Source organism: Gordionus sp. m RMFG-2023, chromosome 5 (genome assembly GCF_954871325.1).
Source record: "Gordionus sp. m RMFG-2023 chromosome 5, tfGorSpeb1-WG-v2, whole genome shotgun sequence".
Taxonomy (NCBI): domain Eukaryota; kingdom Metazoa; phylum Nematomorpha; class Gordioida; order Chordodea; family Parachordodidae; genus Gordionus; species Gordionus sp. m RMFG-2023.
In genome coordinates this window covers 3,726,543-3,741,739 of record NC_088779.1, presented here as the reverse complement: position 1 = coordinate 3,741,739, position 15,197 = coordinate 3,726,543, and positions in this window count along the sequence as shown.

Sequence of the window (15,197 nt, the reverse complement as noted above, 5' to 3'; positions counted from 1 at the left end):
TATTTTTATATCATTCTACTCAGAATTAAATTTCCTATCCAATTATGCTTAGATGTATTTTTTTACGTTTCCGGTTCAAAAAATAACATTTTTGTCGCGAAAACGTTCGAAGGGAAAAGGCTAACATCTTAAGTTTAATTTTATAAATTTTTATATCATTGAACTCAGAATTAAATTTCCTATCTAAATATGCTTTGATGTAATTTTTTAAGTTATCGGTTCAAAAAATAAATTTTAAAAATTTTTTTGTGGTAAAAACGTTGGAAGGGAAAAGGCTAACATCTTATATGCAATTTTGAATATTTTTATATCATTCTACTCAGAATTAAATTTCCTATCTAAATATGCTTTGATGTATTTTTTCACGTTATTGGTTCAAAAAATAAATTTTAAAATTTTTTTGTGGTAAAAACGTTGGAAGGGAAAAGGCTAACATCTTATATGCAATTTTGAATATTTTTATATCATTCTACTCAGAATTAAATTTCCTATCTAAATATGCTTTGATGTATTTTTTCACGTTATTGGTTCAAAAATAAATTTTAAAAATTTTTTTGTGTTAAAAACGTTGAAGGGAAAATGGCTAACATCTTATATGCAATTTTGAATATTTTTATATCATTCTACTCAGAATTAAATTTCCTATCCAATTATGCTTAGATGTATTTTTTTACGTTTCCGGTTCAAAAAATAACATTTTTGTCGCGAAAACGTTCGAAGGGAAAAGGCTAACATCTTTAGTTTAATTTTATAAATTTTTATATCATTGAACTCAGAATTAAATTTCCTATCTAAATATGCTTTGATGTAATTTTTTACGTTATCGGTTCAAAAAATAAATTTTAATAATTTTTTTGTGGTAAAAACGTTCGAAGCGGAAAAGGCTAACATCTTAAACGCAATTTTAGGTATTATTATATCATTACTCAGAATTAAAATTCCTATCTAATATATAGTTTTCCTGTTCCGATGCTGTAAAAAAATTATTAAAATTTATTTTTTGAACCAATAACGTAAAAAAATACATCAAAGCATATTTAGATAGGAAATTTAATTCTGAGTTCAATGATATAAAAATTTATAAAATTAAACTTAAGATGTTAGCCTTTTCCCTTCGAACGTTTTCGCGACAAAAATGTTATTTTTTGAACCGGAAACGTAAAAAAATACATCTAAGCATAATTGGATAGGAAATTTAATTCTGAGTAGAATGATATAAAAATATTCAAAATTGCATATAAGATGTTAGCCTTTTCCCTTCCAACGTTTTTACCACAAAAAAATTATTAAAATTTATTTTTTGAACCGATAACGTAAAAAATTACATCAAAGCATATTTAGATAGGAAATTTAATTCTGAGTTCAATGATATAAAAATTTATAAAATTAAACTTAAGATGTTAGCCTTTTCCCTTCGAACGTTTTCGCGACAAAAATGTTATTTTTTGAACCGGAAACGTAAAAAAATACATCTAAGCATAATTGGATAGGAAATTTAATTCTGAGTAGAATGATATAAAAATATTCAAAATTGCATATAAGATGTTAGCCTTTTCCCTTCCAACGTTTTTACTCACAAAAAAATTTTTTAAAAATTTATTTTTTGAACTCAATTATACGTGAAAAAATACATCAAAGCATATTTAGATAGGAAATTTAATTCTGAGTAGAATGATATAAAAATATTCAAAATTGCATATAAGATGTTAGCCTTTTCCCTAATCCAGTACTCACAATATCGTTATACTTACTATCAATTTAGTTTTGAGAAAAAACTTAAATAGAATATACATATAATTTTAAAAATTCCATTATTTTAAAATAACCAAAATAATTTAATTAAAAATATAAATTAAAAATTAATGAAATTAAATAAAATTATAATCGCAATTTATTTCAAAGAATTAATAAAAAAATTGAAATATTATAATCCATTTTTTTAAAATAACCAAATATAATTTAATTAAAAATAAAAATTAAATAAAAATAAAAATAAAACCGCAATTTATTTCAAAGAATTAATAAAAAAATTGAAAAGATCTTAAAATTTTCAATTTTTTAATATATTATATTCCATTTTTTTTAAATAAATAAATATAATTTAATTAAAAATATAAATTAAAAATTAATAAAATTAAATAAAATTAAAACCGTAATTTATTTCAAAGAATTAATAAAAAAATTGAAAAGATCTTAAAATTTCCATTTTTTTAATATATTATAATGTAATGTTATTATAATATTTTTCTCGTAAAAAAAGCAATAAATCAATCAAATTACACATTAATCATTTTCTTTGTTATTTTTATTTTCAATATTATTTTTTAGCCTTTCGTATCATGCAGCCTTTCGACTTTTAGACCTTGCGAATTTTTGGTATTTACTTTTTTTTAATTAAAAAATAATAAATATGAGATATTGTGAATATTTGTGGAAAATATTTTTTCATAATTCTTAATTTTATATTTTTAAAAATTTTAAAAAAAGGCGTATGCTATATTAAATGCTACTAAGTTAGCATAATCAAATACTAGATAATTATATCAGTAAAAATACTGCCTTTGCTAAAAAGCAATTAATCATAATCAATCAAAATTTTATTATATAATCTTATTTTTAAAAAATATATTTTCAGAAACATTTTTTTTAATACACATAAATCAATTTTTTATTAGAATTGAGATTAAATAGTAATTTTATTTTTACTTAATATTATACTGGGTGACAAGAAAAATGGGAGAAGAAAATAAAAACAAGTTTTGGTGCAGAATTTGAAGCTGAGTTCGAATAAGTTTTTTAAATTTTCCATACACGTCAAGTTTTAAAAATATTACGGTATAAAGACAACTTTTTGAATCTCAAAAATCGTAAAATTTAGGTCTTCATACGGATATATTTTAAAAAGTATCGAATAAAAATCCCTGAAAATTGGTGATAGTGTTAAACTCATATTACTTTATAAATTTATTAATTTTTTATAGATTGGTTTTTGAGAAAAATGGTAAAGAATTTTGTTGGTCTTAAGTTTTCAATTTAAATTACTATCAAAATTATTAACTTTAGAAGATAAATTTTATATAATTTTGCTTCAAATATGCTCAAGATTAAATATTAATTCTAATTATGTTTCAAAAGTAATCTATGCCATGAAAATTTAACCAAAATCTATAAATTAAAAAAGTCGGAACAGATATTTTCGAACTTTTTAATTTGTACACACATATTGAATTTTCTCTGCATAAAGCATTTTTAAAGCAAAATTAAGATAATATTTATCCTTTTTAGTTGTATTTAGTAATATTCTATGCATTTATGATCAATTTATACCAAAATCAGATATCTGTCCCCACTTTTTTAATTTGTACTCTTTTGAATTGAGCATTTTTGAAGCAAAATTCATTTAAAATGAAATAATTGGTAATTTTTCATATTTTTTATTAATATTTATCTTTTTTAGATATATTTAAGAATATTTGTTTTTTTAATCAATTTATATCAAAATATATGATTTTCCAATGGAGTACCTTGAACCCATAGTATGGGCAATAAATAATAATGCCAAATAACGAGTAGGAAGAAAGGAGAAGAATTATTATTTTTTTCGCGCTTAATTTTTCATAATTAATTTCTTTCATTAATTTTTTTTTTAAATTGGATTTTAAATATTATTCAAATTCCCTCCTTATATAATATTCTACAAATAATTAATGCCGAGGTCCCCTTGTGTAAAGTGTGTCTCTAAATTTTGTCACATCTGTGTGGGCTATATATTGCCCGCACAAAATCCAATTTCTCCAATCATTCAAAGGATTTATGAAATTTATTACAATATTCCACTCTGCGATTCGGATAAACCATTTGCCCCTAATTACATATGAAAAACATGTTATAATTCTTTTAATTCATGGGTAAATGTAAAACGGTCATATTTGCCTTATTCGAAACCTGCATTTTGGCACGTAGCAAGAAATCATTCGTGAGATTGTTATTTTTGCTCGATTAAATTTTAGATTCGTTAAATTTGTACTTTATATTTAATTGCATAAAGAGTTCTTTTGGATTTATTATTATAACGCGTGATAAAAATATTATATTTGAATAGTGAGAACTGAAATTAATTTAAGTTATGAATATTAGTTATAAAGAAGATTGAAAAGAGTATAAAAACTCCAATTTTTACCATTTCAAAAATATCTTTGATAATTATTAACTTTTTTGTATTTTACTTTTATTTTTTTTTTATTAATCTTTTTTATTATTTTTATTTTATATTTTTGTTGTTTTGATAATGTTATTGTTGTAAATATTTTTATTTATTAATCATAATTAATATTATTTTTTTTTGTGTGAGTCATGAAATATTTTTTTTGGAGTTTTGTTTTTAATATTTTTTTTTAAAGTTTCGCGAACTCATCGTGACCATTATTATAAATATTTTTAATATTTATTATAAAAAAAAATAATAATCAAATATAAAAACCTGAAAAAGATTAAAAAATTGTCATTATTATAATTATATTTTTTTTAAAAAAATTTCCTTTGAAACAAAAAAATAAAGACTTTGTATTTTAAAATAATAAGAACTACCAAATTGAAAGTTTCTAGCCATTAGAACTTTGAAAGTTATAATTTTGAATAAAGGATTAAATTGATTTCATGATTCCTAATTATTATTTATTTCTTTTTTATATATATATTTCTTTTTATATTTAGGTTTTGATTCACAATGACAAGCCACCTCTTTGTGACAAATATATATTCATTTACATCTCAAATTTTATTTTTTGTTTTAAAATTTAATAAATATATATCCATAAGAGGGCGTTAAATGTATATAATGGAAATATAATCTTAGGAACCCAGAATGTTTATTGGATAGCGCTTTTTTTTAATATTTGTGTGTAAACACATATGGAAAACCTAAAAATTAAAAAAAAATTATAGGTATTTATGAGGAGGTTTAGAATGGTAAAATAATAAAAAACTTGTCAGGCCCATATTGCTGGCGTTATTGATCAAAATCTATTCATTTTTGGATTTTAAACATTTTTCAATTGAGATTACTAGAAAATTTGGTCAATCGAATATATAGTAAGTTATCGGTTTTAAGTTCGCCATTCGGTCAAATCGCAAAATTTTAAAATAATTTTTGGGACTATTTTTAACGCGTAAATATACGTTTATAAAACAAAAATGAAGAGATTTATAAATTATTTGATATTTTATTTATATTATAAAAAATGTTCCTGAAAATTATTTTAAAAAAAAAATTAGGGGAGACTGGGTTTAGTTACCCTGGGGCTTGGCAAACCACTTAATCTCATTTTAAAATTAAATACACCAGAAGGTTAAAATTTTACCCTAATATAGTTTCTATTAGTTTTTACATCAATAGACAAAAAATATTTTGAAACAATTAATTATCAAAAATTTTATTTAAGAAATAAAATTTTGATGAAATTTTCAAAAGATTTCTACATGACAGAATTTTAATTTTTATTAAAATATATAATCATTTATATGTAAATTAAATTTTATTACAAAGTTTAAACATTCTTCTATAATTTGGGTAAGTTTTATGAGTATTTATCTGTTGTAGTTTTGAATTATTATGATATATATTTGTACATAAATATTATAAAATGTCAATCAAAAAGAATATATTTTATTTATTAGTTATTTTATCGAGAATTAATATTAAAACACTTGGTGTTGTTTTGTTTACTTTTTTACTTTTGATAAATATATTATACGAGATAAATTTTAATGTTCATGTTTTATTGAAATGAAAAGAAATTATTTTAATTTGATGTTAATAATTGGATTCAGTCGGTGATTTTATAAAATGGAGATGGAATTAACTGATTTTTATAGATATATTGAAAAACGAAAATTATACTTGGAATATTTTTTATGGAATTATTGAAAAATAATAAAAATTAGTTTTAAATATAAAATTATCATATCTAGATATTATTCAATCATGATTTGTCAATTTAGAGATAGCGGGGCTTGCTAAACCATACGCATCAATTATGGCAGTAATGAGAAAAATTACAAAATCTTGAAAAGGCAATTTCATGGTTGTTTATGATTGGTATTTTATTTAGGATTTATGCTAAGAATTCTTAATCTCTCCTTAAAATTAATATTTTTTATCCAAAATGTGTTTAGATTAACCAAAATTAAGTTTCAATTTATAGGTAAATAAAAATATTCTATACGTGTCATTATTAATAAATAAAAATGCATTTCAATTTATTACGGCCTAAAAAACCAATGATTTAGGAAGCCCTTGAAGTGGTTTGCCTTACCCCGCTATTGGGGCTTGTTGAACAAAATTTTCACTTTTACAAAAAATAAAATTAAAAAAAAAAAAGATTATAATCTTAAGATCTTTTTATAAGGCACCTTTAGAGAGTATAGTTTTAGGTATCTAATCATATATTTTCTTTTATGTTGTCTAAAAGAAACTAGGAGCTATAGCCAATTTTGTAAAAATCGGTTCGACTAACCCCAGTCTCCCCTACATAATAAAATTTTGATTGATTATGATTAATTTCTTTTTAGCAATGCAATATTTAGTCATACCCCTAGATAATTGAGCAATTTATTTGAATAAAGATAATATAATAATGATAATATAGATACATATAATTTTAAGGAAAAGCAAAAATTGTTCTTAATAAATTAAAATATCATTTAAAAATTTAATAAACTTATACTTAAATTTGACATTTTTAATATTACGATAATATGAATATTCACATATATATAAAATGAGAGATAGATTTTCTTCCATTTCTAGGGATTCTCGCCTTAAGTTCCTTCCATAAACGCTCAACTCTTTACCTCTTTTTTCAGTTTCAGCAATAAAAAAATTTTCCATCATTCTTTGATATTCCTACTGCAACCCAAATGGCATTTGATTATATAATCCTCCCTCTGTTCTTTTTCCCCTTTTAAAAATATGGGATTCATCTATTTTGATCACATGCCCAAGGCTTTTGTTGTTAAACGGCTAAATTTGAGAAGATTTTTAAAAATGGCTAACTCAATATTTTATTCTGAAAAATATTAAGCCAGATTTTGCTCAGAGATGGCACATAGGATTGAACATCTATTGACGAAATCTATATGCTTAGGCTATTTACCGGGGTATAATATTGAGTTAGCCGTTTTCAAAAATTGACTCAAATCGAGACGTTTAACAGTCTCTACCCAAGGCCCACTATTTTTTCAAAAGATATAGCATGTCTATGGCAGCAAAATTTTCTAAATATGGCATACCTAAAAATAAACTTATTGAGACAAATTTTGTAGATATATTTTACCATTTTCCAATAGTACTTTTTGCCAAACCCTATTTTAAACGAAGAACTGTCACTTATAAAAATTCTGGACACAAAAGGTTATAATAGATGAATAAATTTGTTCACAAGAAGATTAATATTTTCAAATATAGTGCGCAATTTATAAAATAAAATTTAAAAATTATTATGATTATTTTTTAAAAAAATCTTCCATATAGAATAGCTTGCTTGAACATCTTGAGCATCCTACTCCATAAAATGCTGCATTTTTCTCCATTTTCACGCTATTATAACAACGCATATAAGAAGCTCATGAAATAAGCCTATGCCATACAACCTGATTGCGGTATTGTAGTTGTTAAGCGGCGTTATTCGAGCCGATTTTATTAAAATGGCTAACTCTATGTTAGCCTTGAAAATATTTGTCTAAGCCTTGAGATTTCGCTAACAGGTATATTCCATCTGTGTAAAAAATCTTCAGGATGGCACAATCTTTTCTGGATAAAATAAGTTAGCCGTTCACGGGCACGGTCGGAAAGTCGACCCCGAATAATTTTTAAAAACAATAGCGATGAAATATCTATCCAAGTTACCCTTTTGTTTGCGAATTATCTGGATGCACAAGTGCTCTCAGCTACTATTCATTTATTTCAAAATATTACATTTAAACTTTTGATGTCAATCAATCAAGTTACATTAAAGGCGCGAGGTGCTTCTAAGTTTCTAATCCCACCTCCTTCTCTATTTATTAATCCATTTTCATTAACTAGAAAATGCTTTTTTAATGTTAAAAAAAAATATTGTTCAACGATTTTATTGCAATTGTTTCTTTCAAAGCCGTAGTTTTAGAACAAAATAAAAAGTATCCTAAGATTTATATAAGGAATAATTTATAGGCGCCAGGCAGGGGATTGGGAGTTACTGGTTATCCTTAGTATTTAATCAGATATTACCAGTATCTTTTTTCCTTACTAATAAATATATCAATATCAATTTTTTTTAAAACCTCCCTATTCTAAATATTTAATTCATCATTTTTAAATATATAAACATACTATCTCTCTAGATTTTATTTCTCATTTAATAAAATTGATTAATCCATATCCATAACTATAAGCATGTTCGTTTGTAAAGTAGTGGAAGATATAGAACTTAAATTAATTTTATAAACATTTTATTATGAATCATGCAAAATAAATGTGTTTTTTGTATTTATATTTTAAAATATTATCATCATAGAGTGATTTAATTCATTATTTCACAATTTATAATTATACATGATTATTATCAATTTTACTAATAGCGTAGAAATTTCAATCTCGGAGTATTCTTAGTAAAGTCAATAATCATTTGTTTTTTGGGGGATCGGAAATTTTTTTAACAAAATGTCGAGTATCTCGTTGTCCTCTAATAATTTGTGCTTACGAACCAATTGAATCATGTCTACTCGATCGTAATCCAAAACGTATGAAATAAAATCGGATTTTTTATCGGATAATTTACATAAAACGTTCTTTGAATCATCAGGAATCTGGCATTTGCGGCATTCCTTTTTTGCCCATTTAATTAGAAATTCCGAAATTAAGAGTTTCGATGTCGATCTTCCATTAGGTAAAGACGTGATAAAATTTTTTATTAAATGGATAGGAGCGTTAAGGAAAGCATTCGAATCAAATACATATCTTTCATTACTCAAAAGAATCTAAAAATTAATATATTATAAATCCTTATATAAAATAAAATTTACAGAGAAAAAACTAGAAGCATCGATTTCTGGGTGTATTGCTGTTGCTAAATATACTTTTAACCCAATTTTACTTTCTACTCCATAATAACACCTAGATTGATTTATTTCATTAATGCACATATCGATCAAATTCTTAAGCATATATTTTTTTGCACCATACAAGAGTTCTAACAGTGAGTCAATGTCGATAGAATTAATATTACAAACTTCATTGGTATATATATATCTTTTTTAGATATTGTTAGAAATAATTATATTATTAGAAAATCACTTAAGGATTATTTTAAAAACGCCTTTCCTTAGATCTTCAACCTTTACACAATTATCTTTCAACTTCAAATTGCCATGGAACATGGTATAAAACATTTGACTTCTAAATGATAGAATAAATGTATGCGCATGGATTATTTTTCCTTCCACCTATAAAGTAAGACAAATTTGTTCTATATTAAGATAAAAACGATTATTATTTAACCTCAAATTTAACATCAGACATGTACGAATTTAAAAATAAACGTTCTCCTATTGGCAAGTCATTTTCAAATAACTGAAAATTTTCCATTATTTTCTAAATAAAGGCTAAAAAATGTTTAAGTAATCTTTTTCAAAAATTATCTATTAATGATTTGTATACCCGTAACGGACAACACGAATCGGACAGCAAAATTGTCTTAAAAAAATTACACCAAGACGGGATGGGTCTTAAAATATTACAGACCCCGGGCCGATTTGAAAAGAACATATATTAAAATACAATCATTCAGTTGGAAATAGTGTTGCTAAAGGGCTTATTTTTAAAAACGGCTAACTTAATATTTTAGCCTAACAAGATTTCGTTAATAGATTTATAGTCCTTTGTGCCATCTATGAGAAAAATCTTTAGACTGGAGTGATATCTTTCTGGATAAAATATTGAGTTAGCCATTTGAAAATCGGCTAAAATTGAGACGCCGTTTAATACCACTAGTTGGGAAATTATATAAGAGGTTTTAATATTTTCAATATCAATTTGAAACCTTTTAAAATAATGCTACAAGCAAAAATATTTTTAGCACTGATTTAAAAAGAAAAATGATAGTTGAGCCGTGCAGTAAATAAAGAATTCTAGATTTTCATTAAAATGTTAAAAAGGTTTCCAATTATATGCTACGGCCAATAACATTGATTATGGCCGACTTCAATGTATGTACACTTTTAATAAATAATCGGCCTAAGTTTTTAGCTTCATTAGGCCGGGCGAGCTTGAAGATAAAATATATATTTAACACTGTAAAAATGGCTTTCCAAAACTGTGAAGATAAATTCAAATAACATTTATTTAACTTATTTTTGATAATGCAGAAAATAAATTTTTTACTTTTAAACTAAATAATCAATTAAATTATTTACCGGTCTATTTAAATGAATGTTTATTTTTGCCAAATCAATTGTAAATAATACAGAAAATCTTTCTCAACTAATACGCTATACTTCTAGAATTTTAGGATATTTGTAAATATTATTATAATATTCGCATGTGCACAAAAAAAAATTCAAGGGCAAAAAAGGAAATTTTACGATAAAAATTGTGAATCCGCCAAAAGAAGATTTTATCTAATTAACTTCAATTTAACATATAAATAAACATTTACCTACTAACGTAACATTTAAAAAAAAATTTTTTTGTATTTATTACTAACAGGTTAAATAAAGTAATTAAAAAAAATATATATTTAATTTGAAGACTTTTATGATCTCTCAATCGCAAAATCTTAAAATTAACTAGATGAGTTTGTACTTTCTATATATATGATATTTATTATATACAAATGGAATTTAAAAAAAATATGATACCTCAATCTCAAATAAGTTTTCTTTCTAAAAATTACTTTTATTTTTAATATGTATAATAAATCAAAAAAATATTTTTAAGGAATTATTTTTATATCCAGTAAACTACGGACTAAAAAAAAATTCTCTTCTCTGTTAGAAGAATGCAAAATTTCTTTTATTTTTAAAAATGTTATTCAATGTGAGTATTTGATAATTTTCAATGTAAATCAACGAGCAAAACCTAAAAAAAAATGAATTTGAGATGCAGTGGTTGGTGGGTTTAAATTGTAAGCTCATGCATTGTAGTGTTTGTATTTACTTAAAAATAAAATAATATCGACAAATTCCTCTATATTGGAAGCATCCTAAAAATCATCTTGTCTATAATTTATATATTATTTTTTCAGATATATATATAACTAGAAACCGCTTTGAAAAAGTTTTTTTTTTTTTTAAATTTTGAAACATTCAAAAATTATTCAAGAAGTAAATTTTTTTTTCAGGGATCCAAACCGAACCTTTAAACCAGTTTTAACCGTTATTTTCTTAACCCTAAAAGACAACTTTCAAAAATTTTGTCACCTGAACCTACAAAATGAGCTCTGAATTAGTGTTGTTAAACGGCTCGTTTTGAGCCAATTTTTAAAAACGGCTAACTCAATATTTTAGCCAGAAAAATATTGCCTAAGCCTCGAGATTTAGCTAATAGATGCAGTGGCGTAGCTACGGGGGTGGTTTTCGGGTTTGGACCCCTCCCAGAGCAATATTTTTTTGAGATTATACGTTCAAAAGACTTAAAAGTGATTTTATATGAATTATATCTTTCTGGTTTTGATGTTTGTGGAAGGATATTATATTACTATTGAAATTATTCTGGATAGTATTATTATAAAGTCATTGAGAATAATCTACTAAATTATAATAACATATTATTGATGCATTTAAAAAATATATTTATTATATATTATCGAAGATATGGTTATGATTTGTATGATAAACCAGCTCTTATATGTATGGACCCCCTCTAAGGAAAATTCCTAGCTACGCCACTGGCCGTTAATAATTTTCTCTAAATTGACATATTTTATTTTAAAACCCGATTCCAGAATTGTTTTTCATTCCAAAGACAATCCTTAAAAAATATACTTCCCATATTCCCAACCATCTCGTTTTTCTAATATTTATGAAGTGAAGCCTTTTAAGACTTTTTAACCTATTATCAGGATTAAGTAGTGTTGTAATTGTTAAACCAAATTACGAAGCCGAAAGATATTCAAATCTACTCAAGAAAAATGAATTAAATTTCGAATGCAAATGATTTAAAGAAAGATGAATAAAAAAGAATGATTATTCAAATTAAAGAAAGTTCAAGATTTTTTCAGTTTGTTTGTAAAACATTATGTAAATGAATATTATAGAAAAGTATATATATTCGAGGATATTTGTATAGAGAGAGATAATGATTTTACGAACTTAATTATAATTTTTAATTTTAATTTTTGATTATTTTAATTTAGTTGATTATATTTTTAACTTATTATTTAATAAAGATTTAGTATCATTTTAGTTCTAACTTTTCTGATTTGACGAATATTATAGAAAAATATATATAATCGAGGATATTAGTCTGATTTAGTATCATTTTAGTTCTAACGAGGATATTAGTCTGATTTAGTACCTTTTTTTTCTAACCTTTCTTATTTGACCGATGATATTTTGATTATTAATTTGATAAAATTCCATAGATATTCAGTCTCTCCCACTAGCCTCAGCAATATAAATATCAATTCCATATTGGTACAAGTAGTTCACCTGGGTGTCTCACATGTATAAAAAGAATTAACATCAAATGTAGATACAATTTGGTTCCACTTTCTTAATTTTGAGCTTTGCAAGCCAACAAATTCAATTGGCATATTTCTTACTCCGTCAAATGATCTTCAAATTATATTATTTTGCAGCAACTTTTTTATTGAATCAAGAAAATTTATTGTATAATAAAAAGTCATTGAAACTCGGGGATTTGGTATTAACCTTTTTTTTTCATTAAAAAATAATAAATATGCGATACTGTGAATATTTGTGGGGAAAATTTTTTGGTGAAATATTTCACAATTCTTTAATTTTATATTAAAAGATGTATATTAGTGATCTGCATAGGGCCTAATTTTTCAATCCCGGCCCGGCCCAAAATTTTTTTTAAAAAAGTTTTGCCGCTGGCCCTAACCCTAAATTTTTTTTATAAAAATTTACCGGCCCTGCTCGGCATAAATTTATTTAAATATAGAAATTAATTTTTATAATTACTCAAAATAAAAGACATATGTTATATGTCTTTTAGTTTCAATAAATAAAATCCAAAAATTTTATTTTACATAAAAAATTAAATATATTGATAAATTTAGCCCGAAGCCCATTCCGGCCGGGTCGGACTCGGGATGGGCCGGGTTCGGGACTGGTCTAACTTTGCAGATCTCTAATGTATATTATTTAAAAATTTTAAAAAAGGCGTATGCTATATTAAATGCTACTAAGTTAGTATAAGCAAATACTAGATAATTAATAATACGAGTAAATACTAATTTCATCACCCACCAGGAGTTGAAGCGTGAATCATGTATTTTCACTTATAGATCCCATACATGATGTCTACCCGTTTTATTATAGTGGACGGTACCACTAAGTAGCCAGTTAGCAAAGTGAAGAAGAAAGAAGTACAATAATGGTGATGTATTAGTTCCGTTTCCGGCAGAATAGTGTTAAGGAAAAAATAAAAAATAATGTCATATAAAAAATGTACCTGCATCCTTAAGTGGTATTTAATGAGGCAACAAAAAAATAATAACCCTTATATCTTGTTAAGTATTGAGAGTTTATGTTAAGTTTACATGAAGAGTCTCTTCCTTGTTTGTTGTTCGGTGTGCCAAATACCGTATGTCCTGTAGATCTTGTATGTGCTATGCCAATGATATTTGGGTTCGTCCGAGTATTGCGTTATTATTATAGCCAGTTTATCTTCTCATTGTCCATTATACAACTAATAGTTTCGTAATTGTTATCGTTATCGTCGCCGATATCGTGTGTCCAGAAAGGAAGGTCGTGGGTTAATGAAGGAAGTTAAGTTATGTTGTTGTTGTTCAGGTTATTATCATTATCAAACATACTTTATTCTATTTATTGCAAGAAAGTAAAGGAGAAGAACGGTTTCAATATTAATTTAGGCCATATTTTAACATGTATTGTAAATGTTCTTTTAGGTGTTTCTTGTTTTTGCTGAGTGCCATGAAATCTGCAAACGAGAGGTTAATCAGGTCCATATCCTTCAAACATTTAGCCAACCAATAGTATTTAGGAGTTTTCTTCCTACCGTCAGGGCACCATTTCAAGGCCGAGAATATCATATTTTCCTGCGAGTGTCTTAAGCTATGGCCTAATAATTCTAGTCTCCTCAAGGGTATGAGCCGATTGATTGGTAGGATGTCGCATCTATTCCAGAGCGTTGTATTTGATGTGTTGTATGGGTAATACGTTTTGGTGATTCTTCTAAGGCATTTGTTTATAAATGTCTGAATTGTGTTTATGTTACTTTTTGAGTCCTGCCTCGTTTCCAGGCCATATGTAAAAATGGGTACAATTAGGGACTTGAAGAGTCTTATTTTTAAATTAGTTGATATTTGGTTGGATGACCATAATTTCGACAGTTGATGATAGCGGAGTCTAGTATTATTCGTTCTCGATTTCGTATCTAAAAGAGTGAGGCCTAATGATGTTATCCTGGTTCATAGGTATTTAAAATCTGACACTAATTCTATCGTATTACCCTCAAAGTTAAAGGGGTTTAAGTTACTTTTATCGGTATTTGAGGTGATCAGCTTGGTTTTTGTGTAGTTAACTCTTAAACCATATACATCACAGTTATTGACAAATAATGATTAAATATTTCTCAATTTGTATTCTGAGTTGGCTAGAATACATACGTCGTCGGCATAACATAGAAAGTTTAGAGAGTTATGCATATCATTGTGGTGCTGTTGATTGCTGTAATATGTGTTGAGTGCATATTCCTGTTTAAGGGATTTATTTAGGATATCATTCATTATTACATTAAAAATAATCGGTGAAAGGATGCATCCTTGTTTGAGGCCCCTATTTGCTTTAAAAGGTTGTGATTTCATATTTAGATGTTGAGGAACTACGCTATGATTGTCGTAAATTATCTTAATTAGCGCTATCAGATGTTTATCTATTCCAATGTTTTCCAGCAAGAGCCATATCTTATTCTGAATTATGGAGTCAAAGGCTTGACTTAAATAAATCATTAGGGC